The 16,416-nt window shown below is 34.8% G+C and overlaps 1 protein-coding gene across 3 annotated transcripts in view; it reads right to left on the bottom strand.

The window, feature by feature from the left end:
• Positions 1-16,416, bottom strand: part of LRFN5 (leucine rich repeat and fibronectin type III domain containing 5) — a 297,089-nt gene that overhangs the window by 144,021 nt on the left and 136,652 nt on the right. For all 3 annotated transcript variants that reach the window (XM_036346671.1, XM_036346682.1, XM_036346663.1), the window contains exon 2: positions 4,588-4,763. The gene's annotated coding sequence lies outside the window, so the exon portion shown is untranslated. The remainder of the gene's footprint in view (positions 1-4,587; positions 4,764-16,416) is intronic.

The raw sequence follows: 16,416 nt of genomic DNA, 5'->3' as shown, positions 1-16,416 counted from the left end.
AGGTGACAGCAATGATCTCCTTAGGGAAAAACAAACAGATGCAAAGACCTAAGTGGGAGGTCATATGACAGGGAAGAACCTAAGGACTTCTGGTGGTTCCTGGAATCCAGGAAGGGCAGGGAGCATTGTGGGATAAGTTGGGTGCATTTAGAAAAGTGCTAAATCATAAGAGCATGTTAGTCATGATAAGGAACTTTGTCTATAGAGAGATATGATGTCTCAGTCTTGTGTCTCTAAATCTCTCTTTGGCTGCTTATGGAGAATAGACTGAATAGGTGCCTCTGTGTCTATAATAATTCAGGAGCCTCTGTAGTAGCCCAGGGGCGACATTATATTATTTGGGACTGGGAAATGGTGGTCCCAAATGGAAAAAAAGTGGATGAATTTCAGAAGATTTTTTTTTGTAGGTAAGTATGACCAGATTAGGTGACAGAATTGTGGAATGAGGGAGAGAGGTGACAAGATGATGTCTATTTTTTTTTATCTGGTAAATTGTGAAGGCATATACTGAGCTCAGAAATGTCTAAAGAGTATATTTGGAGGGAGAACCAAGTGCTTAGTTTGCAACATGTTAAATTTAAGGCACTTAGGAAATTGGATGTATCAAACTGGACCAAAATACATACATTCATGATAGTCATTAAAACTTTGCTTTCTTTAAGAATTTTGCACTCTTCTTTTTAAAATGAGCACTGCATAGTATAACATGTTTCCTCTTTGTTCTACCTTTTGGAATTGGAATTACTAAACCTAATTCATGTAACCATCTTAGTATTCATGGTTAGCATATTATGGTAACACTAATTTCTAACTGCTTTTGTGGCTCAAGTGTCTGGTATGATTTCAAGTATATAAATATTTACCTAAAGATATTAAGCATAAAAAATTGATCTGGTTGAGAGCATATACAATTTTTAAAGTATATCAATTATATAGTATAAGAATAAAAATAATGTTTATTAAAAACTATTAGAAAGTATCAAATAATGTTTGCAATTATTATGATAAGTCAACTAATGTTATCAGAGTTGATATTTACAAGTCTTAAACATCAGGAAATTTGTTTCAGCAAAATAAAATTATTTTAAATATTACATATGAAATGTTATTAAGCAAACCTAAATATAAAGAAGGCATATTAGTTTTATAGAGTGACCATCATTGCTATTATGTGTATAGTAGATTATCTTTAGATATATATGGATCTATTTATACAGGCATACAAATGTCCTGTTCAGACATTATTGTTTATTGTTTAAATTCATCAGTGCTTTAGTTAAACCAGAAACAATAGCAGAAACAGACAAAAGTACTATTTTACTGACCAAGACTAATTGAAAATGCCACAGTGAGAAACATAACCATCATAATAACCACCACCTCTTCAACTGTCCTGCACTAATAACTAATGGATATCCCGTTGCCTCATTATTGTACTACTTCTCCATTCATTATTTCCTCCAAGAAAGTTCCCAGTATTCCATTTATCTTTTAAAGGGATTTAATGGATGTGCTATGAATTTTCAATGAGCTATTTGAAATTTGGGGAACCTAATTAGGAATGTATTTACTTTCTCTTTTTTTTCAGGGTGATTAATTCCATTAAAGAATTTCAGCCTAATGTTACTCCAAAGAAAAAATAGGAAGGAAAAAGAAGATTCTACTTCTACGGACTAATGGACTGCTAATTAAAAAAATTGAATTAAGCATTAACTCAGAAGAGACATTTTCAATGTATAAATTATTTCTGTTTAGCCTTCTATTGCCAGGTTAATTAAATAAATCCTTTGGCCTTATTGCCATTAGTAAATGAAAATGTATTTGAATTAACTAAGTCTTATGATTTACACAAGGGAATCTATATCAGTAAATATATTTCCTTTGCTAAGAGCTTTCATGACATCAGATGTTTTATTTTTAAAAAGTCAGCCTTATTCATGGAAAACAAAAATTCATTAATTATCTAATTGTTGGCCAGATAAAATCTCTGGAGTTTCTTATGTGGTTGCTTTTAAGAAACAAACCCTATACATTTCCATGTCTTCCAATGTGTGAATTCAACCAGTCTTAGACAGGGTCCTCCATTTCTTTAAGGAAAGTAAAAGATGAAAAATCTAGAATATCTTCCTCAAGTTTCTTTATTTAATAAAAAAAAACGCAAGGACCTAAGCAACAAAAGCAATTCTTAAGATAAATGAGTAAATCATGTACCAAAGGAGTACAAGGTAATAAAATATACATAGAAGAAACCTACGCTAAAACAATCACTTCTTATCTGTCTTCCACATACTTAGACTCATCATTTTATGCTACACTTATAGCTATAATAAGTTAATATAACCTAATATATCCTTTTTGTTTACCTCTTAAAAGTGGTCCTTCTACATTATTTTGAGCACACTAGCAAAACATACTGGTTGCCTGCTTTAAAACTTATGTAATCCATAGCACCATGATTCAGAAATAAATTCTTAAAGAACAATCTCTATGTTCTCTGAAGGGCATAGCCATTTCTATTGCTGGCATACTGAGCTGTAATATGCTGGAAAATAAACGAAGGTTATTAAGTGTCTTCTACCCTTCCTCTCAAGGAAATTTCAATTGCTAAGCACCTAATTACCAAAAGACAATATCAGTTCTAACAAACCTTGCTCTTTATAAAAATTCATCCACTGCATTTTCTGTGTGGTGACATTTTGATAAAAATATATTCCTAAGAGCAGCAAGAGATGCCTATATCAAATAGTGGGGAGAAGGAGGGATAAAAAGAAATATGTCAAATGTAAACTAAGTAAACTATAAAAATGGCAAAACAATAGAATCATAGGTATGGACCAGGAAAGTAAGGAATTTTCTAGAGAAACTGTCTTGACTTTTCAAATCCTATGAACATAGTCATGTAATTAATGCATTTATCTATTTATCCAGTAATTAGAAAGCCCAAAAATATATATGTAGCTTAGAATTTGTCTCCTGATTTCAATTCATTTTCCTATATGTGATTTTCCTTTTCTTCAGTTTTTTTCAGTATTAATATTTATAAGCAGCCACAAAGTCTCCTTCAATGACACAAAAGGAATATGTCAGTCAAAAATCCAACCAATCAGGAAAAGTTTTATTCTTAGTTCCACCCCCATATCTCCATATACCACAAGTGATCAAAGTCATAGAATAAATGCTTGATTTTTTTTTCATACTCACCTACGGATATGTTTATTGATTTTAGAGACAGGAAGAGAGAGAGAGAAACATCAATGTGAGAGAGAAGCATCAACTGGTTGCCTCTTGTATGCACCCCAATAGGGGATGGGATCTGCAACTAAGGTATGTGCCCTGACTGGGAATCAGACCTACAACCTTTCGGTGTATAGGATGACACTGCAACTGAGCCACACTGGCCAGGGTGAGTGCTTGATTTTTATGAATCAAAAGGCCAGTGATTTTATCTCATCTTTACAAATCATTAGTCAAGATACTTTGATAAAATACTTGTTCATTCTGCATCTGTTTACTCACATGCAAACATTAGTATTTCAATTTTTCCCCTGTCTATTCCTCAAAGCTGCAAATATAAATTATGGAAATGCATTGTGAAACAATCCTAAAAAATCAGAAAATTCCATAAAGATATAGGTCATAAACATAAAAAAAATTGTATATTTTGTATCTCCAGAAATATGACAAAAAATAACAATTAGTGACTGATGTTGTTTTAATTTGTACATTAATTTATAAGGTTTTTTAGTAAACCTCTCCTATGTGGTTTTTTTTGGAAGACATTGCCTGTTTTTTATTGTGGACACAAGACATTTAAGATATACTCTACACTTTCTAATTATTTTTATATTGCAATATGACATGAGTTGGACAGAGAATGTTTAGATACAATAGGATGCTAAAATGTAGAAAGAAAATTCATTACTGAAAATTCCATTTTTTGATTCTATAGTAACACAAGGCATAGGATACACATGTGACTAGTCTTAGTCATTATCTGGTGTTCAATTAGCAAAATGTACAGAATTTCTTTTCAAGTCAGCAATTGTTCACTCTAAGGATTGTTTCCCAGCATAGGCAATATATGCTCAAACACTTAGCAGAGTTTCTAGAACATAGCTGATATTGAGTAAAAATTAGCTTGCTTCTTCTACTTCTGATGGTAAAATAAGTAAGGCTATCAGGTTTGTTTGCTTTTTTATACACCAAATCCACCTTTTTCCTGCCAATAATTTTCCTAGAAATAAATAACACTCTGTAAGTACTTGGTATGTGCTTTTTCATCAAAAACCCAATAGATCTATAGGTTATCATTTATCATTAAGAAATATGGGGTGTCCCAAAAATGTATACACACACTTTGAATAACTATAAAGGCAGTGTTTATGAAAATAAATTTCATTTTCAAAACTGAGCTCTCAGCTGTGAAAGCATATAGACAATTTTGGGGACACCCTGCATAATTTTAGCTTTGAAACACAATTAGCAATGAATTATTTTCAACCACTGAAGTCAGCAAAAATTAGGACATTCTTTTTAACTGGAAGGAGCTCCCATTGGCAATGATCAAACTGAAGGCAATTAACTTACTTCTGGAGCCTGAAGAGTTCCTCACTGCTGTGAAGGTGTCGGCACTCTGCCTGGCTGCTGCAGAAGACGGACAGGTTGAGAGCATCTCCAAAACTGAATCTGAGGCTGGTGTCAGAAGTAAGGGTGCTCAGCTACTGCATGGCTTCCCAACACCTGGCTGAATGGTTACAGGGATTCTTCAAAGGAGACAAGCACAAAAAAGTTGTATCAAAATATGTTTAGGAAGTATCTTTGATAAATATAGTTGCTGTTAACTGTGTGATCAACCTCAAACTATATCAGGAATATCACTAAATGGAATTTAAATAGATTTGCATAATGAGGCTTTCCAGAGGAATGTGCAATATGCTCTGATTTCAATAGATATGTTGCATTCTGTTTTTCATTTTGGAAGGAGTCTTCTTATCTCATAATTGAAAATAGCTTAAACAATCAACAGATATCTAGTTCAATTTTATTGATAGCATTTCCATTAATTCAACTTGCAAGCGAATGTTAAAAAATGTCCTTAGTCAACAAATGTATAATCATCACCTACTATGCACCAGATACATGACCCTGGGAATATATCACCGAAATGAAGCTCTTAAATCCTGCCCTCATGAAGCTAATAGTCTTATGTTGCATTGCCTGTATTTTATCAATAGAGAAACTATTTCAACACACAAGTCTATGAAGGAAATACACAGGTATGCCACTTGTATTTTAACCTTCTTTCAGAAGATTGTTGATTTCTATCTATGTCTGAGGGTTCTATGTCAATCTAAATAATAATAGACCTAGCTTTTTAAGACACAATATTTAATCCCCCCATGATTCTTGTAATAGAACCAACTAATACTCAACCACTATCATTCTAAATGCAGAAATGAGCTGAATTTATAAAAATGTTCTTGAAATGAATAAAAGAATTGTAATTTTACTAGGCTATGACTTATTTCATCTACAGAAGCAAAAGTGAGGAATAATACAATTCCAAAGTGTAACAATAAAAAAAATAAAACGTGTATAAGATGATACAAATATAACTCAGGTTAAATTTATTGTTCCTGCTCTTTTCATTTTTAAAGATGTCTGAATGAACTTACAGAGTCAAAATTTAACTTTATAGACTTTTGTTATTATAAAGTGATTTAACCAAAGTCAATATACATGTATCTATGAGTGAATATAGATATAATAAATTCCTAGAAGTAAAATGTTTAGAACAAGAAGCCTCATTGTTTTTGAAACTCTGATTATGTCCTCTTCTTTGCAGTGAAGAGGTAGTATAAATCAAGAGTAAATTTGAATTTATAAAGATGCTTTATATTATTGCATTATGATAGCAAAACATAAATATTTCCTATAATGATCTTAACAACAACAAAAAAGGATTGATGACCAACAGTGTTTACATGTATTCATTTTGGCTTGAAGAGTTTAGTAACTATTATAATCCTATCTAAATTCTAATTTCCCAGCGAAAGTTCTTTTTATGTATGGTTGCATTACTTATAAATGATAACATTTCCTTTTTATTATAATACTTTTATTAAGCGCTTAATGTGTGCCTAATATGAAAATATGTATTATCGAAGGCAATCCTCTCAATAATAAAATGAGATAAGTTGCCAAAACCGGTTTGGCTCAGTGGATAGAGCATCGGCTTGCGGACTGAGGGGTCCCAGGTTCGATTCCGGTCAAGGGCATGTACCTGGGTTGCGGGCACGTCCCCAGTAGGAGATGTGCAGGAGGCAGCTGATGGATGTTTCTCTCTCATCGATGTTTCTAACTCTCTATCCCTCTCCCTTCCTCTCTGTAAAAAATCAATAAAATATATTTTTAAAAAAATGAGATAAGTTACATTTACCTATATACTGGTATAAGAGGCAGGAGTAGAAATATTTCAACTGAACTTTGGCAAGGTAATATAGCTAGTAGTTGACAAAGCTGGGGTTTTCACCTAGGTCTATCTGACTACAAATCAATGCTCTTATATCTTATGATGTAAGATTTCAGAAAAACATAAATTCTATATAGTAAAGAAACTTAATAAGGTGCTTTTTTCAGTCCATATACTTTGACCAGTGCAATGCCAAAAACAGTTAGATTGGAATTTGAACAATACAATTTTTCCAGTGTTTCCTTTTCTTCTTGATAGTATGCTGAAATAAAACATCTCATAAGAAATTCTGATCGATTTCTTAATTCCAGGTTGATATGTTGGCCTTCTTCCACAGTCTTAGAAAATCTGGCAACAGTTAATTTATATGTACATGTATTCCCAAGAAATATGAATCTCCCTCTAATGATAATCTTGAATGACAATACTAAACTCTGAAAGAACTAAGGAAACTGGCAAAGCTCTGGAAGTTATTACAGAATGTCTTTCATAAAACTGGAACTCATGACCCCTTCCAGTCCCTAATAGAAATTTCTTCCCCTATGTCTTTGCTAAGTGTTCATCAGTTGTCTAAACATATACAGATGCTCTTCTACTTTCAAGGGGTTATGTCCCCAAAAACACATAACTTAGGTTGAAAATACATTTCAACTATCCTACCGAACGTCATAGCTTAACGTAGCCTACCTTAAATGTATTCAGAACACTTCCATTAGCCTACAATTGGGAAAAATCATCTAAACGATGAAAACACTGTAGAGTATTGGTTGTTGACTCTCATGGTTGCCTGGCTGGCTGGAAGCTGTGGCTCATTACCAATGCCCAGCAACATGGGAGAGTATTATACCACATATCACTAGCCCAGGGAAAGATCAACATTCAAAATTTGAAGCACAGTTTCTACCGAATGGCATCGCTTTCACACATCATACAGTCAAAAAATTTAAGTTGTATATCCTAAGTCAGGGAATGTCTGGTCTGTTCTTTGATCCCAATTTCACTATCAGCAAAGGCAGGATGTTAACATCTTATAAACTTGGTAGAATCATAGCAATAATCATATCACTCAGTTTCTCTTTTAAAATAAAAAAAAACAGAAATAATATTACAAAAAGCTGTAATTATTTCAAGGCATAATATCTGAAGGTACTAAGCATGGTGCTTTATTCTTTGTAGACATGCAATCATTTTGTTTCCCTCAGGAAGCTTTTCCTAAGGTTGCCCTGAGTTTTAACCCATTGAACACAACAGAAACCCTTGAAATATTCAAAGATAACAGTAACGTGATCTTAAATATTTCCATCAATTAAAAATCCATAGAGATTGAACAATTATGAATCCACCAAATGGTATCATTACCAATCTCTTTCCATCTTATCTCTAATGGTACAAAATAAATAACATGAAGAAGGTGTTTCACAGTAGCCTTTAATTATATTTACCTTGTGTGAAAATGATTAAGCATTTAATCATACATATGCTTGGCTCCATGATGCAAAAAAACCAGCTGTTTCACTGCAACTCATGTACGTAATAGTCATCCTATATAATAAAAGCCTAATATGCTAAGTGTCAGACTGTTCATTTGACCATTGGACCAGTCGCTATGATGTGCACTGACCACCAGGGGCAAACACTCCGAGGGTAGGTTAACTTGCTGCTGGGGCCCCGCTGGAAGTGCTGTGGAGGCAGCCAATTGATGTTTCCCTTTCTCATAGATGTTTCTCTCTCTCTCTCTCCCTCTCACTACCTCACTCTCTAAAAATTAATAAAACATGTTTGCTTTTATTTGTTTAAAAGAGGAATAACTTAAAAACATTTAGGGAAGAAATATAGAATAAAATTGAAAATAATTTCACATTGAGTTTTTAAATTCCATAAATATTCAGAGAGATTCATATGATTGAATATGAAAATGCATTTGTGTTGCTGAATAAAATGTAATATTATATACTCAAATATAGAAAAATGTTTATAAATTATTATATACATCCAGAATCCTCTGATAAATTAATGCACCCCTAGAGCATTCATTGCTTAATGTAAATGTCACAGTGTAAATGAAAACAACTAATCATCCTTTCCTCTAATAGCAAGAGTTCAGCAGTTAAATAAAACATAACTCTTGGTGACCTGAAAATTTTTATTACTGCCTTTGTAATTTCCCATTCAACAACTCAAGAAAATAACTTTAAATGATGGGTATATTTCAATAAGAAACAACCCACGTGAAGGGCTTTTCTGAGAGGGGCAGAGGATAAGTAGAGGTGGGGTTGACTTTGAAATGTTATTAAGGATCTAACTTATTCACTAAATTGTATAATGATCATTTAAAATAATATTTTTCATTGTGACAAAACAGATACTAGTTAGTGACTGATTTAGTAAAGACACAAAAATTCACTACCATAGTTTAACTTTAATTACAAAAAAAGAAATCCTAATTACTAAATTTGGTTGCAAAAATCTAATACAAAAAATAAATAAGAGAAATGTAAAATAAGGCCTAACTAAAGATTATAGAGCTAATGAAGTATTTTTCTTTGCATAACTAACATTTTCTTAAATGACAGAATTAAAAGATTATAAATAGTAATAAAAATTTTAATATATAAATCATTCACTATATAAATTTACTCTGTTAAAAATTTGCTTGAAATTTCCTTGAATTTCTAAATTTATTTTTCTTCCAAGATACAAATTTGATTGACATATCTTTTTTTTTTAAGTGTTTTTGCTACCAAGTTTATTTGCAGGTGAATAGTACATTTACAAAACATATTTTGTACAATCAAGTCTGCACTGCCCTCACACATTGAGGGACAAAGGAAGACTTTGTCCTTCCAACAGCTATAAACAGCCCGGATAATGAGTTTATAGAAAACACTTTCTCTTCCTTCAGCAAAAGAAATTATTTATGAAGCTGTACCGCCAGCAGTGGGGAGCAAGAGGAAAAATTACCTCAAGGAAAGCAACAGCTCCTTTGCTGGTGGGATCCGTCACTTTACAGACATGAAATATTCATATCAGAGATCTTATATTTCAAGAGGAGTGGGTCACATATCATAGCTACAACAGTAAGCATTTTATTTATTACCAACAGGGAATGAGAAGACTCTCTTCAGACACAAGATCTTACCCAGCCTTTTAGAGATCAGGGTCAGCATGACTCTCCCTCTAATTCAGTTTCATATTTATATCCATTACCTGCCTCTGAATGCCCTTCTTGATGCTCCACTCCAACCTTTGAAAGCTGCCCGAGGACTGTCCTGACATTAAGTCGCATCCCTAAGTACGCACCTTCCATGTGAGGGTTTGCCTCTTGGTATTTATGAACCTAGGGTTTTAGAGAAACAAACTAAAGAAACCAGCTATTCTCTTGAGCCCAGCAACTCTGTGACCCCAGCTCTGAGCCAAAATCCCAGTACAAGGAATAGGTCTGATAAATAATGAATCAGCATCTTGCTCAATTGGTAGCATTTAAAATTCTTTTCAGATGAAAAATTACCACAATTTTGTGCTCAGGGCAGATCTCAAAGGGAGACTTGAAGCAGAAAATATTGAAGGGACCCTTGCACAGCCAGAAGTTCTTTTCAGGCTTATGTGCATAAACAGTTAGGGACCAGGACTGTGGAAGGACAAAAGAAAGGCTCCCAGGACCTGGAAAAAGGCCATATATTAAGCTCATACTTGGGGCCGTGTGGAGACAGGCTGTATAAACAGTACATACATGGCTGGCGGGAATCCGCAGCAGCTCAGGGGTCTGGGGTATCAGGTAGGTGTCAGCTCCTGACTGGCCCTGGTAGAGGGCTGCACAATCCAACACCCACAGGTGTCACACATCTGCTCAGTCACGTGGAAGCCACTGCCTTCTGTCCAGGAATCCGTCTGCATGACCACAATGGGGTGAGCTCCCTTGCCACAGGTGAATGAAGAAAGCCCTTCGCCATAGAAGCCCCACCAAGCGGCACCATCCACTCTGCTGTCTGGGCATGTTGGCAAAGGGCCCATAGCAACAGATTTATAGGCCCCTAGAGATCTTTCTGTCATGGGATTTTCTTGCTCACTTGGACCTTGGTGGTTCCTTCCACATTTGCATCCTTTGGTGAAATGAGAGAATTGTTCCTTTATTCTTTCTCCCTGTCCTGGCCCTTGGTCTGCTGGGACAATATGCCAGTCCTGTTCTGTTCATTTGAATGCAGGGAAAAATAAAATGCAGCCTCCCTGCTCATTTCAGTGAATTGGAAAAAGTCAGCAGACAGTTATTATGGTCACCTTAATCTGCATGGCATTGTGTCACGTTGGTAATAACCATTTCAATTAAAAGAGAATACCAGCAAACTCTCATTAGTACACTGGTTATTTTCAGGACACATGTCTACATACAGTGTTTCTTTCCTTCCTCCCTGGCTTCTTCTTTCCCATTCCCCCATTTCATCCCTCTCTCCCGCCCTTCCCTCCACCTCTTGTCTTCTCTCTCCAGCCCCCACTCCCTCCATCCCTTTCTTCCTTTCCTCCACAATTTCATCACTTGCAGGTGAAATTAGAAATAATTTCATTTAGGAACCGTTATACTGTACCTTCTCTAAACAGTAATTTTTCAAATACATTAGAGTTTCAAAACATGAAATTCTGACTTTTTATTCATGCATAATTTGAAGAATTCAGATCAATCTATAATAATAAAAGTGCAATATGCTAATTAGACCGAATGTCTTCTTAACGTCATTCCAGATGTCCTTCCTGACGCAGCTGGGGCCAGAGGGAAGCCAGCCCAGGTCCCGGGTGCCAAAGGGAATCTGGTGCCTGCAGCTAGGAGAAGGAAGGCCTAGTCTTGCACAAATTTTCATGCATCGGGCCTCTAGTTTCTTAATATGCAGATGAGGAAGTGTGTGTACCATCTGTTTATTAATATTAATTACACAAGTAATACATGGGTGCATTTCTTCTTTTAAAATTGTATATACTAGATAGGAGTTAGGGATAGAATTGGGAGGTGGTTGCGGCTATAAAAGGTAGCAGGAGGTACCATGCTGATAGAACTACCCTGAATTTTGACTTTCATACACACCTACATATGTGATAAAATTTAGAAAACTAAATATACGCCCACACAAATATATGTAAAACTGGTAAAATCCAAATAAGTTCAGTTTTTCAATTGTGTTACGAGCTACTGTGCTACAGTTATGCAGGATGTTACCATTGGGAGAACTAGGTGTAGGGTACATGGGGATCTCTGTCATTTCTCACAACTGCAGTCAATCTACATAATGGTCCATCATGCACCTTAAGGTGACCCCTGGGAGTCAACAATTCCAGGGCTGTACTCTCAGCATTCGTTGATAGAAAAGGAATACCCAGAACACCAAGCTTTACATTTTCAGTGAATTATTTGGTGATTTTCAAACTACATCTGTAATACAGTGCACCTTACCCACCCCGCCCCCCGCCCCCCAAAAAGAAAACAACAAAAAACTCAGAAAGAGCTGAAGTCCTTTAGTCAATGAAAAAGACTGACTTGCTGCTTGCTTTGGGTCCCGGAGTGCACCAGCGCATCCTTATAAGGGACAGAAAGTGTGGTATGAGAAATGAAGAACTGCTGGGTACCCTGCCATGCTGAGGTGGAGTAAAAGCTTTACCTGCTCTTCACTGATACCCTTTACTTTTTTAGGTAAAAAAGAAGAGAAAATGTGGATTTCTGGTGCCTGGGAAATGTGAGGTGATTTAAGAGTGAGAGAAAATGCTTAGTAGTGTGGATAGGAGTCATTCTGTGTTTTTGTTGGGATGGTGGTAGTTTCTTTTTTAAAATTCATTATTTTAATCTCTGATGAAAATTCTTAATAAATTATATTAAAAATAAAATCTACTTAAAATGTATAAATCCAAACAAATGCATGTATAATGTGTACAAATTGAACTCACACAAAAGCATACTATACACAGTATATTAGAAACAGCTATATTTTATATTAGCAACATCTACTCTATGCATATATGTACAAAGAAGATTTTTCTAATGGGTGCACCCACCTGAATATGTATTAGAACACTATAAATAAGTAGACCTGTATATCAAGCCATCTGTCTATCCAGAGAGGGACACAGAGAGAACATGCTTCAAATGGCCACTCTAAGAACACTAGAGCTTACACATTAGTCAGTGAGTTAAACACTGGGCTGTGGGTCCTGGGCAAGTGTTGCACAATTGTCAGCTGGATTGACAGTGAGTTATAACAATAATTTATAGCAACTTCAGATAAACAAGAACTACATGGAGATTGGGAGTTGGAACCACGGGGAACACACTAATAGGTAACATGGGTGTAGAAAATATCTAGAAGCACAAAGATTACTTCTTTTGTGGGAAGAGGAGGGGGGAGTTTAAAGTCACCTTTACAACTACAGGAAAGACCTATGAGAATGGAGTGAGAGATATCACATCTATAATGAATCACTAATGGTATATCCTGTGCCTAAACTCTTCTGTCTGCCTAAAAGCTCTTTGAAGTCCCGCAACATCCCATGGGTAACTCCATGCGCTGCAGCTTCAAGCACACTCAGCTACATATAACAGACACCCAAGAAATACACATTAAATATTTTTAAAAGCAAATAAAGGAAAATAATATGGTGAAATATTCAGAGAAGTTGCCTTTTGAGGATAATAAAGTTTCTGAAAGCAAAGATGACTCAAAAAGAGAAGTTCTGAAAGTAAAATCCATATGGTGCAATTTAGAAATGATTTTGATGACAAAGGTTATTGGAAAGATAGTTAAGGAAACCATGAAGACTGTACAGGAAGAAATTCCCATAAGGTCAGATTATAAAGTGGTATGTATAAAAGAAGGAAGGATGCAGAACCAAAGATGAATGTAAAATAGCGTTTACAAAGCACTTTCAGATACATTATTTCATTAGACAGTAACCCTGCTGTCCTTGGTCTTTTCTTGTTCAGCATTTTAACACTGACTTGTAAGGGGATATATGAAACAGTGCTTATTAAATCTGTCACACTGTGACTGACATAAAACTGGGATTTAAAAATGTCTCCATAGGTTTAATAGATGGGCCAAGACTGTCAAAATGAAATACAACACAGCCACAGCTAAAGATGCTTAGATTCAGAAACAAAGCTATTAAAGTTGAAGGGTACATCTTTAAAGGCAGTTTACATGAAATGCACTTAAGGTATTAATTGTGTCCATGATCCTAAGGGTCAACAGTTTCAGGGTTGCAATCTCAACATTCATCAATAGAAAAGAAACATCCAGAACAATAAGTTTAACAGTTGCAGTGAATTATTTGATTCTTACTGAATCACATCTAAACTACAGGGTGTCTCATCCTGAATTCTGGTGGGCCATGCCTAGGACAGACATCTAAGGAAAGTACAGCCAACCCCTACCACTGCAAATGAAAAATAGCTGAAGAATAAAACTGGAAATTACATCTTGGGAAAGGGGTTAGATATAGGGAAAATTTCTTTCACATGTAATGTTTAAGGGGTAGGAAGAATAAGTGTTAAAGCCAGAAAACATGATTTGGAATAAAGGATAAGACTGCACGAGGATTTTATTTTTACATTAAGAACATGCTATGTAAATAGTCCCACAAAAGGATGAGCTGGAGGCATTGAATTTGTTATTTGCTGATAGGTTCATTCTATATGAATATCAAAGATAACATTTCTTGTAAGACTCACAGTTGGAGGAGATGGCCATGAAGATACCCTTCTAATGCTAATATCTTCATATTTTATGGGACTGCCTCTAATAAGACAGCCAGGTTTCGGCAGGCCCTTCTGCAAAAGCAAAGTGGCTTTCCAGCACTTGCAGAGTATGACTGCTTAGAGAAGCCTCTTATAAAGTGTTGAGATAAATAGATAAGTGTATGCATCATTACTGAATATATAATGATAAATTTTAAGACTACATATACATGAGAAATTCACCTCAACTCCTAGGACACCACTACCTATAAGTAGTGTATTCCTACTTCAATACACACGTGTGAGGGGAATATAGTTTTAATTATTTTTCCAATATATTCAAGTTTGTGATTTTTGATGCTTGGAAGTATAACATTTTTATAACTCTAAAAATAGTGTGCATTTGAATTTTCTTGTAAGTGCTACTAGCTCTGTAAACTTTAAGACTCTAAGGAAGAGCACACTGTTATTTTCTTTAGAGGGATTACATGCATTAGTCAAATGGTTCTCATAGGTGTAACTGAGCTTGGAATAAAATAAAAGCCAATTTAATATTTTCTTTGGGCACTCTACAATTTTCAAAGCTTTTCCATACAACTTAATTAGTTTGGCCTTCAAAATATTCTTACAAAGCAGGTAGCACTGTTATTGATTTAATTTCCCAGTCCTAAATATAAGAAGTCACTTGCACAAGTCTATGCCACTACTGGGTAGTAGATAAAATAAGACACTAAAGAATCTATGACTTCTCATAAGTCTCTTTCCACTCAACTCCATTTTTCACATTTATAGAAAAAGTTGCTCAGGCACAAGAAACTTCAACCAAGTCAGGTTAATAAAGAAGAAAACTGACAGTACTATAAAAGATGTGAGCAATAAAAAATAAAATGGAAATTCAATTCATAGAAGCCAAATTGGTAAATCATTTATGTATACTTTTTCAATTTATTTTGGAGCTAAGGGCAGTATATGTTTAAATTTATCTCAGCACATCAAAAATGAATAAGCTGAACAGAAAATATATATTAATATGAAAATAAAAGTTAGAGAGAATTTTAAAATGTGCATCTATTCCTATTGATATTGGCTTGAAGTTACTATTTTTGAGATTATTTTATTAAAATATGTGCTGGTTTTCCAGCATCAATAACTCTACTTTTTAATTATTACAATAATTTAATGGGAATGAACACTCAATATTAAGATTATTATTTTCTTACCTAATCAATCAAGTTCTCTTCATTCAATGTCCTTAGTATCCTAGCTATATTTGCATTTATTCCTCATTAGCTTTATTGTAATTCAGTATTTCACTACCTCTCGCCTGCATTAATACAACAGCTTCATAAAGGGAATCCATGCTCTTGTCTTATCACAAGACAACTTTTCCTCCATATTTTCATTTTTCCACCACTGTAATGATTATCTCTATAAAATGAAAATCAAATTATATGTCACAAGTAAAATTCTAGCTTGATACACAAGGCCCATAAGCATCTGACTTCCACCATTCTTCATGCACCAATCTCCATGCATACTAAGCCATATACTTTCAAAGACAACTTTGAAAATCTCCAAGTATACTTGCAAATCCTCAAACCAACTCTCCTTTTGGAAAGGTGAGGCATCTACATAGGCTGCTTCTTCAACTTGTAGTATCCTAACCCCTCTTCTTTGCCTGGCTAACTCATCTTCCAAACTGAGCTCTACTATCTAGACAGAGAGGGAAAAAAAATCAAGGATAGGCTACATGATCAAATTTACATTAAAACATTTATTTTGGTTAATGATGGTCAATGAGGAAGAAGATAAACCAGTTAGGAGATTATTTCCATCACCCAGGATGCAGCTGGGATTTTTAGAGGAGGATAATGTCAGGAGCAAAGATGGGACATCGTAGGGTCTGTAATGTGCCAGTATGAGCACCATGGCACAAAGAATAGAATTTGCGACTTTGACTCTATCACTTACTAGCTTTATGGTCACAGGAAAGTCATTTTACCAAAGTACCTATTATCTCATCTATTTTATATCAGAATTAAATGAGATCATATGAGTGAAGAGTTAATATGAAGGCCGAACAAGGGTTCTCAACCTGTGGGTCGCGACCCCTTTGGGGGTCGAACAACCCTTTCACAGGGGTTGCCTAAGACCATTGGACAACACATATATAATTACATATTGTTTTTGTGATTAAGCACTATGCTTTAATTATGTTCAATTTGTAACAATG

Source organism: Myotis myotis, unplaced genomic scaffold, assembly GCF_014108235.1.
Source record: "Myotis myotis isolate mMyoMyo1 unplaced genomic scaffold, mMyoMyo1.p scaffold_m19_p_1, whole genome shotgun sequence".
Lineage (NCBI taxonomy): Eukaryota > Metazoa > Chordata > Mammalia > Chiroptera > Vespertilionidae > Myotis > Myotis myotis.
This window is presented reverse-complemented; position numbering and strand designations above follow the sequence as displayed.